The sequence below is a fragment of the Daphnia pulicaria genome, chromosome 10 (genome assembly GCF_021234035.1).
Source record: "Daphnia pulicaria isolate SC F1-1A chromosome 10, SC_F0-13Bv2, whole genome shotgun sequence".
Lineage (NCBI taxonomy): Eukaryota > Metazoa > Arthropoda > Branchiopoda > Diplostraca > Daphniidae > Daphnia > Daphnia pulicaria.
The window spans coordinates 4,949,683-4,962,664 of record NC_060922.1 but is presented as its reverse complement, the minus strand read 5'-3'; the positions used below and the strand labels follow the sequence as shown (position 1 = coordinate 4,962,664).

The 12,982-nt window shown below is 43.9% G+C and overlaps 1 long non-coding RNA gene across 1 annotated transcript; it reads left to right on the top strand.

Moving 5' to 3' along the window:
- The first annotated feature begins 9,307 nt into the window (after nucleotides 1-9,307).
- Nucleotides 9,308-10,277, top strand: LOC124313851. The gene is made up of 3 exons (XR_006911028.1): nucleotides 9,308-9,429; nucleotides 9,627-10,083; nucleotides 10,226-10,277. It is a non-coding gene; the product is annotated as an uncharacterized LOC124313851 (long non-coding RNA).
- The last annotated feature ends 2,705 nt before the right edge of the window (nucleotides 10,278-12,982 follow it).

Here is a 12,982-nt window from a genome sequence, read left to right as displayed (position 1 = left end):
TCCGCGTTTTGCGCTCCGTTGCTGGCCGACTCGATTCGATTGCCCGCCGAGTCCGGGCGACACGTTCCCTGGCGGCATTTGGAGTGTGAAAAGACGAGCCGCGATGATCCTGACAGCTTGATCAAGTCGGACGCCTCAATGTGTAAAGCACCTCTCCGCCCACACACAGCACAGACGGACGATCCCGGCAACGAAATTCGAGCGGCGAATGTGACACGTCGATTTTCCCGTTGCAGTCGAGAAGAACCCCCCCACCCCCACCCTTAGGCCATTTTCATCATCAATCTCCTTTCCGCCCGTCTTTTCGCCCACTCGGCTGCTGCCCAGGACGACTGCTGTGTTCCCCTCTGCTCAGTTCAGTAAATAATAATTCTCTCCTATCTCGTCGTCCTGGCCGACTCCTAGACCGTCTCGGCCACCGTTCTATTCCACCGCCCATTCAATCTGGTTGCTGCCTCATAGTTACTGCAGTGCCGGGCGATTACCGGTGGCGTCCACAGCGGCTTCCAGGATCCAGCCAGGATCGTTGATCCCCCCTTTTTTTTGGCCGATCCCATCTGCATGATATTTGGGGACGTTGTTGTTGGCGACACTGGCCAGCCGGAGCGTTGGCGAGACGTCACTGGCGTTGCCATCACAACATTTCCCATCGTGTCGCGCTTCTTCGATATAAAAGAAGCGAGGCCGGTATTGGACACGGTGGTGGGATTAGATTTGAGACGCTCCTGGCCGTTTGGGGGTCACGGCCCCTGTCGTATTCAGCCCAGCACAATGTGCGACGACCAAAAGACGCTGGCAGATTGCGGACCTACAAAGTTGCGCCGGATAATATATGGCCGTGTACTATTTCTAATGTTTCATACTTTTTGGAGAAGGAACGGGCATTAAAGGATTCACGTCCCAGAAAGAAAAAAATATAGGTTAGGACGTACGTATAAAGGTGGGAGAATTGGGCCGCCAACCAAAGTTGATGGCGCTCCAGGAAATAATAAGGATCTAGGAGGTTTAGAGTTTTGTGTTTGACTTTCAGCGGACGTGATCTTAAGTATTATATAGTCCTTCTCCGTCTTCTATATAGAGACCGCAAACATATATGATATAGAAGGGGGGATGACGCAATAGGTATATCAATGGCTTCCGTGTCTCTTTCACGGCTTGTCTCCGTCGTCGCTGGACCGCAAGATTCGATGGGAGACGACGACAAAAAAAGAGAGTCGTCGTCACCCAATCGCGAACTCTGACCTCATCATCGGCGAGATGTTTGTGGAGCGTGAGACCGCCAGCAGTCTGCCGACGAGATGGGTAGGGGGGGTAGGAAACGGGAAAATCCAATCACACCGAACCTGAGCTGCGCTGATGACGTGTCATGCTGTGCCACTCCACTACAAATATAACAAGTGTACTGTACATATAGACACAATACGTCAATGCAAACACCAGCGAAGGGGCTGCCGCCGCCACGACCGCAAACTCTCAAACAAAAAAATCCACAGCGGAGCAGGTTCACGTCTGAGAGATTTTTCTTCTTCTTCTTTTTATTTTTTTACGACGGTGAACAAGTGTGTCAGTCTGAGGTAGACGGATGGAAAACAACAACATGATTATCGTCGTTAGACCAACGGGCACACGGGTAGACACGCTTGTGTGTGTCACAATTTCCTCAACACTTTGGCGTGTAATAAGACGGTAGCAGCTCTATAGTATATTCATTTTCGTTCTGTATAGTTAGTAGTTTGGAAATGAAAAAAGTGATTGACTTTTCGTCTGTTTTGCGTGTGTGACAAACTGTGAAACGAAGGGAGACAAAGTCGACGAGAAATGAGGCAAACCCCCAAAACGTCTCGTCGCATCTTTGAAAGTCTCCGTCAGCGGGTAAATTAGTGGAACAAATCCGCCCGCCCTCGTCTCTACTCTTTGACGGGGGCTCAGCGCCCGGCCTCCACATCCTCCCTGTGTCTGTGTGCGTCTACCAGCATCATTGAAATATAAGAGTGCGCGCAGCAGCAGTCAAAATCTAAATAAAACAACAAACAGAAAAGCAGCTCAAAAGAACAACAACAACAACACCAACAAACATGTATCCGAATATAACAAGAAAACATTTGACGATGTGCGCGCCGTGATGAGCAGACAACCGAAGAAATTAGAATTTGTTCACTGTTTCCTTTCTGCTTTTTTTTTTCTTTCTTTTGATGTGAACTTTTTGATTTTTTGTTCACTTGAATTTCATAGTCCTTGTCTCTCGGTTTTTTTAAAGGAGGATTTTTCCGTGCGAGGGTTATGTTGGTCTGCCACACACACGTGTGGCAACCAGAAAATAACGGCTGGTTGAATGCGCATCCCAAAAATTGGATTTGTTTTTCCTCTCTCTTTTCTCTCTCGAAAAGAAAGAAAAATGGAGAAATAGTCTTGTCAATTTTTTAATCTGAACGGGGGGGAGAAAAAAATAAAAGAGGAGGCCCTTTACTATACACACGACTGCGACTAGTAGTATAATATGTACAACCCAAGGAGGCACAGCACTCATAGATTATTTAAAAAGAGTTCTCTCTGATCTGCTGCTGCTGCTGCCGTCTCTTTGAATATTTGATTACCCATTTCCGGGGGGCTGCTTGGAGTGTTCAACAGCCCGAGAATCTCTGTGTGTTTGTCTTCGTGAGAGTCTGCGATGTTATTTTTTGTGTGTTGTGTTGTGTGTTTGGTTGCTGGGTGGGGATATAGACACGGCGGAGAGATCGGGGCGGGGTTAAAGATGAACAACAAGAAAAACACATACTTGAACATCTTTCAGCAGTTTGCTGCGGTCGGGATATTGTGTCGAAACTTCTGGATCAAATCATAACGGCGACAACAAACAGATGAATAAACAATCAATGATGTCCGTTCAATCTTTTGCAGCTCTTTTTTCTCCACGGAAAATAGTCGGGGAAATGAACGAGTGATGAGGGAAAGGCCAAAGATTGCGCTAACAAATAATCTATACTCGCTGTGTGTGTTGGATATGATGAGCGCAGAGTTTATCCAGACTAACGAATTTATAACTTTTTTTTGCTCGACTTTTAAACTTTTTTTTTTTCTTTTTTACTTTGCGCCCATTTTTCCATCCGACGAGAAAAGTTTTCAGGTCCTATGAAAAAATAACTTTTTCTGTCCTTTTGTCAGTTCTCTTTCCATTTTCCCATTTCTTAACTTGCTCAAATTCATCAATAGATTATTTGTTATATAGTGTACCTTACGCTTCCACACGATTCCCTGTGGAACTTGAAGAGTTGACGAAGGTCATCTAAAAGCCTCTGTCGCTGCCTGGACATTTTGCGAGCCCCCGATATCGTCCGCCGCAATGAAACTGTTGCCGCCGATCGCATCGCGGACGTCTCTCTTGTGTGCGTCATAGGCGGATGAAATTGCAGTTTCGTTTCTCCAAAGGATCATCTTTTGATGATGGATTGGTTGAAAGGCGAAAACATTTAGGCGCTGCATTTAAAATAAAAATAAAAATGGGAAGAATAAACTTCTTTCTTTTCTTTCCTCCACAGTATATAGGAATAAAGTAAAAAAAACGGTCACCGGACTCTTGGTTACGTCCTCCTTTGGGTATGATGGGAACCTAAGATGGATCGGATGGGAGAGGGAGATTTTATTATATACTTGAGGGACAGGGGAAAAAAGAAGAAGGTGGAATATCCTGGGAGAGGAAGCTTCTCTGCTGCTGCTGCTGTGTCCTCACAATGCAGTTACATCCCACCACTACCACCACCACCGCCACCACCCAGTCCACCTTAATATTCCAGCGGTTTTCATCTTCTGGAATATTTGCTCAGCTAAAACAGCTCAAAGCTTATTGATCGGTGAGGTGCCCAGCTCTTTTCCCCGGGATACTCGCCGGCTTGGCTGCGCTGGGCCGGGCTGCCTGCTGCCTACGTTACATATACATACAAGAGGGATAACCGGGAGAAGGAGAGATGCCTGAGTCTCTCCCTGATGTATTATATATACACACTTGTGTGTGTGTGTGTGTGAAATGATCCTTTCAAATCGAATTCAGTCCAGCGCGGCGGATGGATACGTAATTTTTGTGCATACACGATCGATTGATGCGCGCGAGAGAGTCGGCAACTGCTCGACTCTGTTGCGAGCGCATATTTATGCACGTGAAAACCGAAAGGAAAGAAGCAAAAAAAAAAAAAAAATGGAAAATGAAAATAAAAATGGTGGGGCGATGAAAGAATAAAAGTGTGTATAGTATAGGGCCGGTGCAGGACTGACAGGTTAAAGCTCCAGCGTGAAATCCTTTTCGGTAGCGTTCGGGGTTACATATATATACATATACTGTCGTCTCGAAGGATTGCGGAGGGGAAATGCAACGCCCTGATGAGAGAACCGAGACGACAGCTGGAATTTGTAGTGGACACGTTTGATCAGATCCCCGTCGAAAAAAAAAAAGAAAAAGCGGAGGGTTGGGGCTGAAGCCGAGCGAGGGGCCCATCTACTTATGCATTCCGTCTATGGTGGAGTTTTTTTAGACGGAAGAGTTACGGTTTTGGACATGAATCTGATTTTGTCTTTCGCTCTTCCGCCTTGTACATTTTTGGTTTGTTTCTTCCTGGTAGCAGCAGCTGATGCCGAGCTTCCGCATCAGCATACACGGCGGCCGGAGTGAGTGGGCGGCTTTAGTTTTCTAATGGCAAATAACTTTTGCTTCCAGCGCAAATGTTGTTGATGGTGTCGCTTTTCAGAGTGTAATGATATCAACAGTGTGATCTCGTTTACATGTAAGCGGCTCGGTCGTCGAGGAGGGGCAACGAATAAGACACGACGGCGCAATAAGTATTGATGTCGGGTGTATCCCCGAGTGATGGAACGAGATTACCTATAATATAGACGAGCACGACAGGAGCTGAGAAACAACGGCCAATTGACGGATGTGATGAACAAGAATGTCTGCCTCACACACAAACACACCGAATTTCTTTCTCAAGATTTTTCAACTTATTCTGGTGGTTGTGGCCTTTTTCTTGTTCAGGTTTTCCATCATTTGGGTTGTTCGGGCTGTTCTTCTCTTTGAATAGACAGAGGAGCATTTGGTTGGCTTCGTCGCCGTCATTCCGGCCGCCACCTTATAGACCGCGCATCAGGCCATCACGTAGATCACCTAAACAGTAGGAGGCAAGTCGTACGTTTGCGCGGGCATTGAGAACGCAGACAGCACGAGAAGATGATTTGTTTGTCACGTAGCCACCCGGGCTGGCTGCTGCTGCCGCTGTTGCATCCCACGTCCTCAGATGTAACATACTATACTAGGCAAGTACGCGTACACATTCTGCTTTTAACCATGAAAAGACGGAAGAATAGAATGAAGGGCGTAGTGTAGAACCTCATAGAAAAGAACCCGACATGACAAACGGGGTTAAGAAGACGAAACAGAATTCCAAAAGTGAAAAGAAATAAATGAAATAAAAATAAAAATAGGAGGACGTTAAAGGGAGGAAGAAATTTGCTTACCACAAGTTCTCCCGGTCGGAGATACGCGACGTTGAAGTAAAAATTGAAAAATTGAATGAGAAAAATATAAAAAGATGCGGACAAAACTTCCAAAGAAGTTTTAGACGGTTAGAAGCATTTCAAGGGTGCGGTTTTCTCTTTTTTCTTCTTATATTTTGTGCATTTCATCTTCTTCTCTTTCTTTTTTCGTTCAGACCTAATCACATATCTAAAACAGTTGAGTTTTCTAGCGCTTAGCTTTCTGTATTATTACGGGGGGTAATTTCGCTAGATGGGAAATGGTGACACCCCATCATCTGTATAATTCATTACTTTGCAAGTCAAAAGAAGAAAGAAATAAATCCGGAGCTGTACAATGTCGCAACCAGTTCATAGTGCGGATCATCAAGAGAAATATAGACGGGATTTGAGTCAATTCTCGTCGTCTCGGCATCATGCACATCTCTCGCCTCTCCACCCAGCTGCTCTTGATTGATTGACGTTTTCATTTCATCCGGTTATCAAGTGTACGTATATAGTATACATACAACACGCACACACAACCGAGAGAGTCTGAGTGAGAACAGGACTTTCTCTTCTGTTAGTCTGCCAACCAATCAGCCGACTTGAGAAAACGGTCGTCTCATTAGCCCGCCACCATTTCCCGACTGTTGGGCTTGGCGAGTCTTAGAGTCGAGTTTATTATCGAACTCAGCGCGTATATAGAGTTTGGCCCTCTCGAACGAGCTGTTTGGTTAAGAGATGGGATTGATTCCCGGCGACGTCAGTGGTGGTCTGGATGAGACGGCCGGGAGAAATAGGAAGGAGGAGGACTCGAGCATATAATGGAAAGGCAATGCCACGATATAAGAAAAACGAGAAAATTTCGGGGCGGCGGGGGTTAAAAATAAAAGACAGACACGACACAAAATGAAATAAGCTATATAGGCAGAGAGAGCAGAGCAGAGCTGCTGCGCTGAAATGGTGACGATATTTCCCATAGGATATGTTTGGCCCGCGCACTATCCAGTCTGCGGATATATCGGCAAAGACTTGACATCCCGGAGAAGAAGAAGAAGAAGAAGTCGTTTGTTTAGTAGCGTCGTATTTTCGTTCCAAATTTGGCATCCGCCAAAAGGATTTATTTAAGAAAAGGGGATATATATATATAAAGGGATACGTATATACTACATATATACTACACTGGACTAGTCTCCGAAGAGAGACTCTTATCTCCTTTTTGCCATCTCCTTTTCTCTTTGTAAATTTTCTTTTTCTCTCTCGTCTAGCTCTCATTTCGAGCGGATGTTCTACATTCATCCTTGGCTTCAAATCAAAGGAGCGTCTTAAATTGAAATTCTCTTTTCCCGACTGCTGATACTTGGTCGGGAGTTGGTCTCTTTCGTTATTTTGCTTCTTTGCTTCTGATATTCCTCCGTTTTCTTACGTGGTTTTTATGCAGTGTAGTGTGCACATACACGGGACCGACTATGTCTTTCAAGTCTGAATCTTTTCGTCCCTCATTTCATCTCTCTTTTTCTTTCTTCTTTTCTTTTTATATAGCTATAAGCTCGTTTATTTTCGGCCCAGCCCCATCCGTCTTGATTATCTACTCCTTACCCGTCTCGTACTTTCTTTCTTTCCCCCCCCCCCCCCTTTTTATCTTGTTGAATGAGCTTGGGCTTCCAAGGGTTCGTTCAGTCTCCCTTACAATCCCGAAAGAAAAAGCCAGGAGCTAAAGAAGAGGAAGAAGAAGCAAACATATATATACACTAGACACGTCCTATCGACTTTTAATCGTTTCTGCCCCGGCCGTCTCTCACTTCTACCTACTATAGGCCTACTGCTGCTGCTGGTGGGACTTCCTCACATGTACACATGTACGTAGACGCCACACCTTCTGTTTTGTTTCGGTGAACCTCCCCGAGCTGCCTTGTTTGATCCGTGGGCGTCGTGTGTGTGTGTTTGAGCCGACGTTGTATATAAACCGGCAGCAGCAGCAGCAGCAGCAGCAGCAGCGCTGGTTGGGTTCAATATTTGCGATGACGAGCAAGTCGATGGGAACCCTTTTGAGATCATCAGACGGGAGTGATGTGGTCATCACAACGATTGTAACGACAACATCAGCGGGATAAGAGAGAAGTTCAGCCCGTTCGTTTCTACGAATAATCTCGGTAAAAGAGAGGGGGAGGGGGAATGCCGGAACCCGTGAGCATCATCGCTTGGTTGAGTCGTCCGACCTGCACGAAATATTCCATCGGCCGCTACTACTACTACTACTACTACTACTCCACCTAAATGAGCACCGAGCGGAAGCTCTGCCGCAGTGAGAGAGAGAGATGCATAGATGGGCACAGACAGATTGATTGAAGAGAGAAATGCAGCCGAGAGAGTCGAGCCAGGGACGACGTATGTACACACAAGCCATGGATATAAGCAAATAATGATGAGGAAGAGGGGAGGCGGAATTAATTTCGGATACCGAGATGAGAGGCAATTCGAGGAAGAAGAAGAAGACAGGCAAGCAGGCAGGCAGCAGCAGCAAGAGCCTGGTCGATTGTCTTTTGTCAAAGAAGAAATTGGGTAAAGAATCAAGAGCCCAGCGCCGCTTTTGAAGTGAAAACGCAGCAGAGAAAACCGCACGAGAAATGCCAAGGCGCGGGATAGGGGGAGATGCCGAGGAGAATGGGAGAGAGCCACGTCCAAAATGAAACTGCGACTGATCTCATATCGTCCTCAACTCACGGCTCCTGCGGATGAAAAAGAAAAAGGGAAAAAGAGCAATCTGGTGAAAAACACGGAAAGAAGAAAAAGAAAAAAAAGGGGAAGAAAAGACAAAATGAAAGAATGACATGAGAAGATGAGAGAGACGAGGTAGATAGATAGTGCTCCTGTATTTGAAAAATATAAAAGAGTCCTCTCTCTCTCGATGATGGCGGAGAAGAAAGACGTCAGTAGAAAATCGCTGATTATTGACGGGGCCAAGATCAAGCGCTTTGAGGGGGGCCAAATGAGATCAGCAGTTGATCACTGGTTCGATCATCACAATTGGACCAAAGGAAAAGAAAAATCCCAACGAAGTCGTCCAAGACCAAATGATACAGAAATAGAGGGGAACCTTTTTTCAAGATTCGGTTGGAGACTAACTGCCCATTTAATCATTTTTCTCTGTACCGTGACGCATTGAACCGCGAGCACAACGGCGTCATTTGCCTCCCGCGTCTTACGTGTTCACCGCCCATCTAATACCTGAGTTCCCCGCCATTCCTCGGGGGCGTGTATCTCCGTCCCCAATCTATAAGAACTCACGAAAAAATACAAACTTCATAGGCATTTTCTCTGTGTACCGAACATTCCATCAACGATGACATTATTGGGGTTGGCCGCAATTCTGCGGGACGCACACACAAGTTTCGCCTCAATCGCCGTTATAAGAAGAAGAAGAAAAAAGTTATAAGGCCCCTCGCTGACGTGGAGGCGGAGTGCCTGGGCTCCTTATATCAGGTTCACTATTGGCAATATACATTATGTGCGTATGTATGTTTGACACTTGGAATAAATATATGTATAAAAAAAAATCCGATGCAATCAGAGCCTACTCTAACTTGCGCATCACCACGTTTCTCGAGTCAGGTTCAAATGTCGACGTATCAAATAAAGGTAAGTTTCTTTTACGTTATTTTAGACTAGCTGTTTTAATAAGAAATTCATCGACGGGTTTTCATGGAAAAAACTTGAGACGAATGCTGAAAACCAAGTTTCTTCAATACATCACGTTCCACCAATAACATGACACATAACTAATAGCGTTAGGACACATCAGACCGTTGGGACACGACACCGATTTCGTAGCTCCGTTTAATTGCATTGCAATCCAGTCTTGTGATAGCATACGTTCGGAAGTCTTCGTCGAGAGAACATTAGGACAAAACCAGTTGGCTCAAAAAGGTAACTACATTCAGAAAAATGCAAGAATTTTAAGTAATTTAGGGCATTTACCTCTCTTGTTTGTTGTTAATCAAGTTGCAATCCTTCCATTTGAACTTGATTAACAACAAACAAGATAAGTAAATGCCCTGCCCTAAATTACTTAAAATTCTCGTATTTTAAATAGTTTATCACATTTGCAATATTATCTATACTAGAATAACAAAATGGGATTCATCACTGTTGTGATTCAACTGGCATTATTGTTCGTATTTTCAATCTACTGTCAAAATACGATCGCCAATGATCAGTCCAACAACTTGTCCAACCCTGATTTACTTTTTGACAAGGTTGATAAGGAATGCGTGGCATGGCGCACTGTTCCATGCCAAAAAGGAATGACACCCACGAGTGTTATTTCTCAAGAAAAAATGGATGATTCATCCGAATCATCCATTTGCATGACATATCAATTGATTCCGTGCATAAACGTTGAATCAAGAAATTATCTAATCCACAATGGATTGGAAGAACAGAAATCAAGCAACGTAATCGAAAACGAAAAGAGACTGAACGAATGTGAAGTTAAGAATAAAAGATCAGAGGAAGATTTGGCAGTAGTCCTTAGAAAATTGAAGGACTGTAGGCCTACCAATCAACTGGCGGACAACCAATGTAAGTTTTCTCCATGAGCGCAAAATAATTTCGCTTCTTTTCACTTTTTCAAATCATCTTCAGTAATCGATCGTTAATTTTGCTGCTCAATACTAATAATTTTTTGCATTATTTTATATTCATGGCCATTGGAATCCGAAAGAGGAAAACGGTATCTTACATTTCCAATGAGGAAATGGACGCATTCTTCAGCGGATAATCGCCTAATCCTAGTTGCGATTACCAAAAAAGCGCAAATTTCCAATTTTATCGTTTCGCTTGAAAAGTGAACTTTACTACTTTCGTTATTTTCATTATTATCATATTTTTTCCTTATATCTTTATATTCTTTTGACAATTTATCAATTTGGTGATGTGTGGATTTTCTTTTTTTGGTTTTAAAAAATATATTTACTCTGGCAATTTAAAAAAAATGTTGACGTCATCCCTGAAATTTGACAATCAGCGAATTTTATTTTCTTATACAACGGCACCCCATAGTGTTCTACGGCCGTATGTATTTTCTGGCAATTTTGTGATTCAAATTTGTTCCCAATTATCTGCAGGCTAGACTTTTCTACATTTCGTTTTTTTTTTGTTTTGCTCGTTGATATCTTATTTGCAAATAAATATTTTGTGACGTAAAAATCTTATTTGCAAATTATTGGTTTTAAACAAAGTTGAATTGAAGTATTGAACCTACAACTAACACCAGCATGTACGGTTTCATATATCCGTTTGCTACACTCAGGCTATGCGTATTCATTAAAAATATTTTCTCGAATTAGTCTCTATCTATCATTACACGAATTTCAAACGATTATTGGGTTAAATATTTAATTTTCATAATCGATATGCGCATAACCAGCAGGATTTCTGTAGGATTTTCGAATGAATTTTCCAAAAGTGTACAATTATTTATCATGCATTGTACATAATATTTGCATACGAGAAGCGTGATTTTGTAACTCGTTTTCGCATATGAGTATAGCATGATTCCTCATGATTTTCACGATTTTCTAGAATTTTTTTCAAATGCGTTTCTCATATGAGTTTCGCACAATTTCATATTATGAGTTCCCAAAATTTTTCGCATATGAGTTTCGCATTATTTCATATGAGTTTTAACAATTTTTCTCATGTGAGTTTCGCTTTATTTCGTATGAAATTTCACAATTTTTCGCATTTGAGTTTCAAATTTTTCGCATATGCGAATCTTAAGTATTTTGCATACGATTCTCACACATTGGGGATGTGGTGGTGTAGTGGATTAGAGCGTCAACGCTTTAGAAAAAGGCAATGAGGCTCTGGTTTCGAAACCCAGCTGAACCCGTCAAAAACCTGTAGCGTCGCGCCGTGGAGAAAGGCAGCATGCATAACACAGGGATCCTTGATTGCTTTCAAGGATATGACGTTAAACATACGGTGATGTGTTTTAATCACATCTTCCAAATTGGAAACGAAACAGCGTCATTAGATCGGGATTGAATTCCTGCGATAGTGCGCTATATAAATTCATACATACATACATACACATAACTCACACAAATACAAGGGATGATTTCTCCTGTGATTTACGGCGTCCGAAAATCTCATACGTTTCTCATATGAGTCCCGCATGAGTCTCATATCATTCTCAGTGCAAACTCATACGAGACCCATATGATTTCGTATGCAATCTCATCATTAGAAATTTTCGTACGGGTATGGTAAGGAAAAGATCAGAGTCCGCGCCAACTCCCCGCGGAAGGGCCGCGTTTGCCTTGACAAACGCTCATCAGACACACACACAGGCGCAATCAACTTACCAGCCTGTACTATGCCACTGCTGAGTATACTCCCCCGTTCTCTTAAGAACGAAACTCGTTATATATACTCTTTTCTAGTTCTTTTTTCCTTTCCTTGTAGACTTCTTCCAATTTTTGTTGGCCGCCTGCCTGTTTTTCTTTACTTCCGCTTTTTATCCGCCGACCCATTCTTGATCTTCTTCTTGTTTCCTCCAGACAGTCTCCCCCCCCCCCCCCCGAAAGCCCATCGGGGCCGTTCTTTTGACAAAAGACACAAACTGCCGTCCCCCCAGCGACAGAGGAAGAGGGGAAGGGGGGGTTGGTTGGTTGGTATCCAGCAGACAACAATCCGGATAAACCAGAAACACAACAACATTGAGGATGTGCCGACCGAAAATCCAATCGAGCCTTTTCCACTCGTTCTCGACTCCTATATGTGCGCTCCTTCATCCCCTTGTTACGAAAAATCCGAAAATCCAAGCGGCTTCGCAACCGTCGGGAGTCGTGAAACCGTCCGCGACGATCCCGCACTGCGCATATTAATCAGGACCGAGAGAAGGGAGGGAAGGGGGGGGGGGGCAGGAGGTGGGTGGGGGAGGGAGGGAGGGATGATGGCGAACTAATTAAGAGTTGCTCGAAGAGAGAGAAGAGATTTGATGCCCTTTTGCTATACGTATATGCACACGCTGCGTGCGTAAATCGAAAATGGCGGCCGGAAAAGAAATCAACTTGCGGAACTTGCATTCGCAAAATCATGGGTTGCACCGGAAGCCGGAAACCCCCATCACCGAGAAACGCAAATCGAGAAATCGTCTCGTCAGCAACTTGCTGGCATGTGAACATTTGCGCACAATTTCCTATACAACTTTTGACGAAGGAACGGAGAGAAACAAGGGAGGGAATAATCGGGTCGACATTCGCGGAATCGACTTGAAAGGAAAATAACTATTCCGCCCAGTATATACTACAGCAGTAGTGAGCTGAGCACCCCAACGTTCGTTGGATAAACGACGAAGTTTTGGAACAACATTTCAACAGCGGAGAAAAAAAGAAACGAGAAATAGACAGGCGTTTTCAAATGTCAAACCAAAAATGAGAAAGGGAATTGTTTGTTTGATGAGATGCACGTGGCA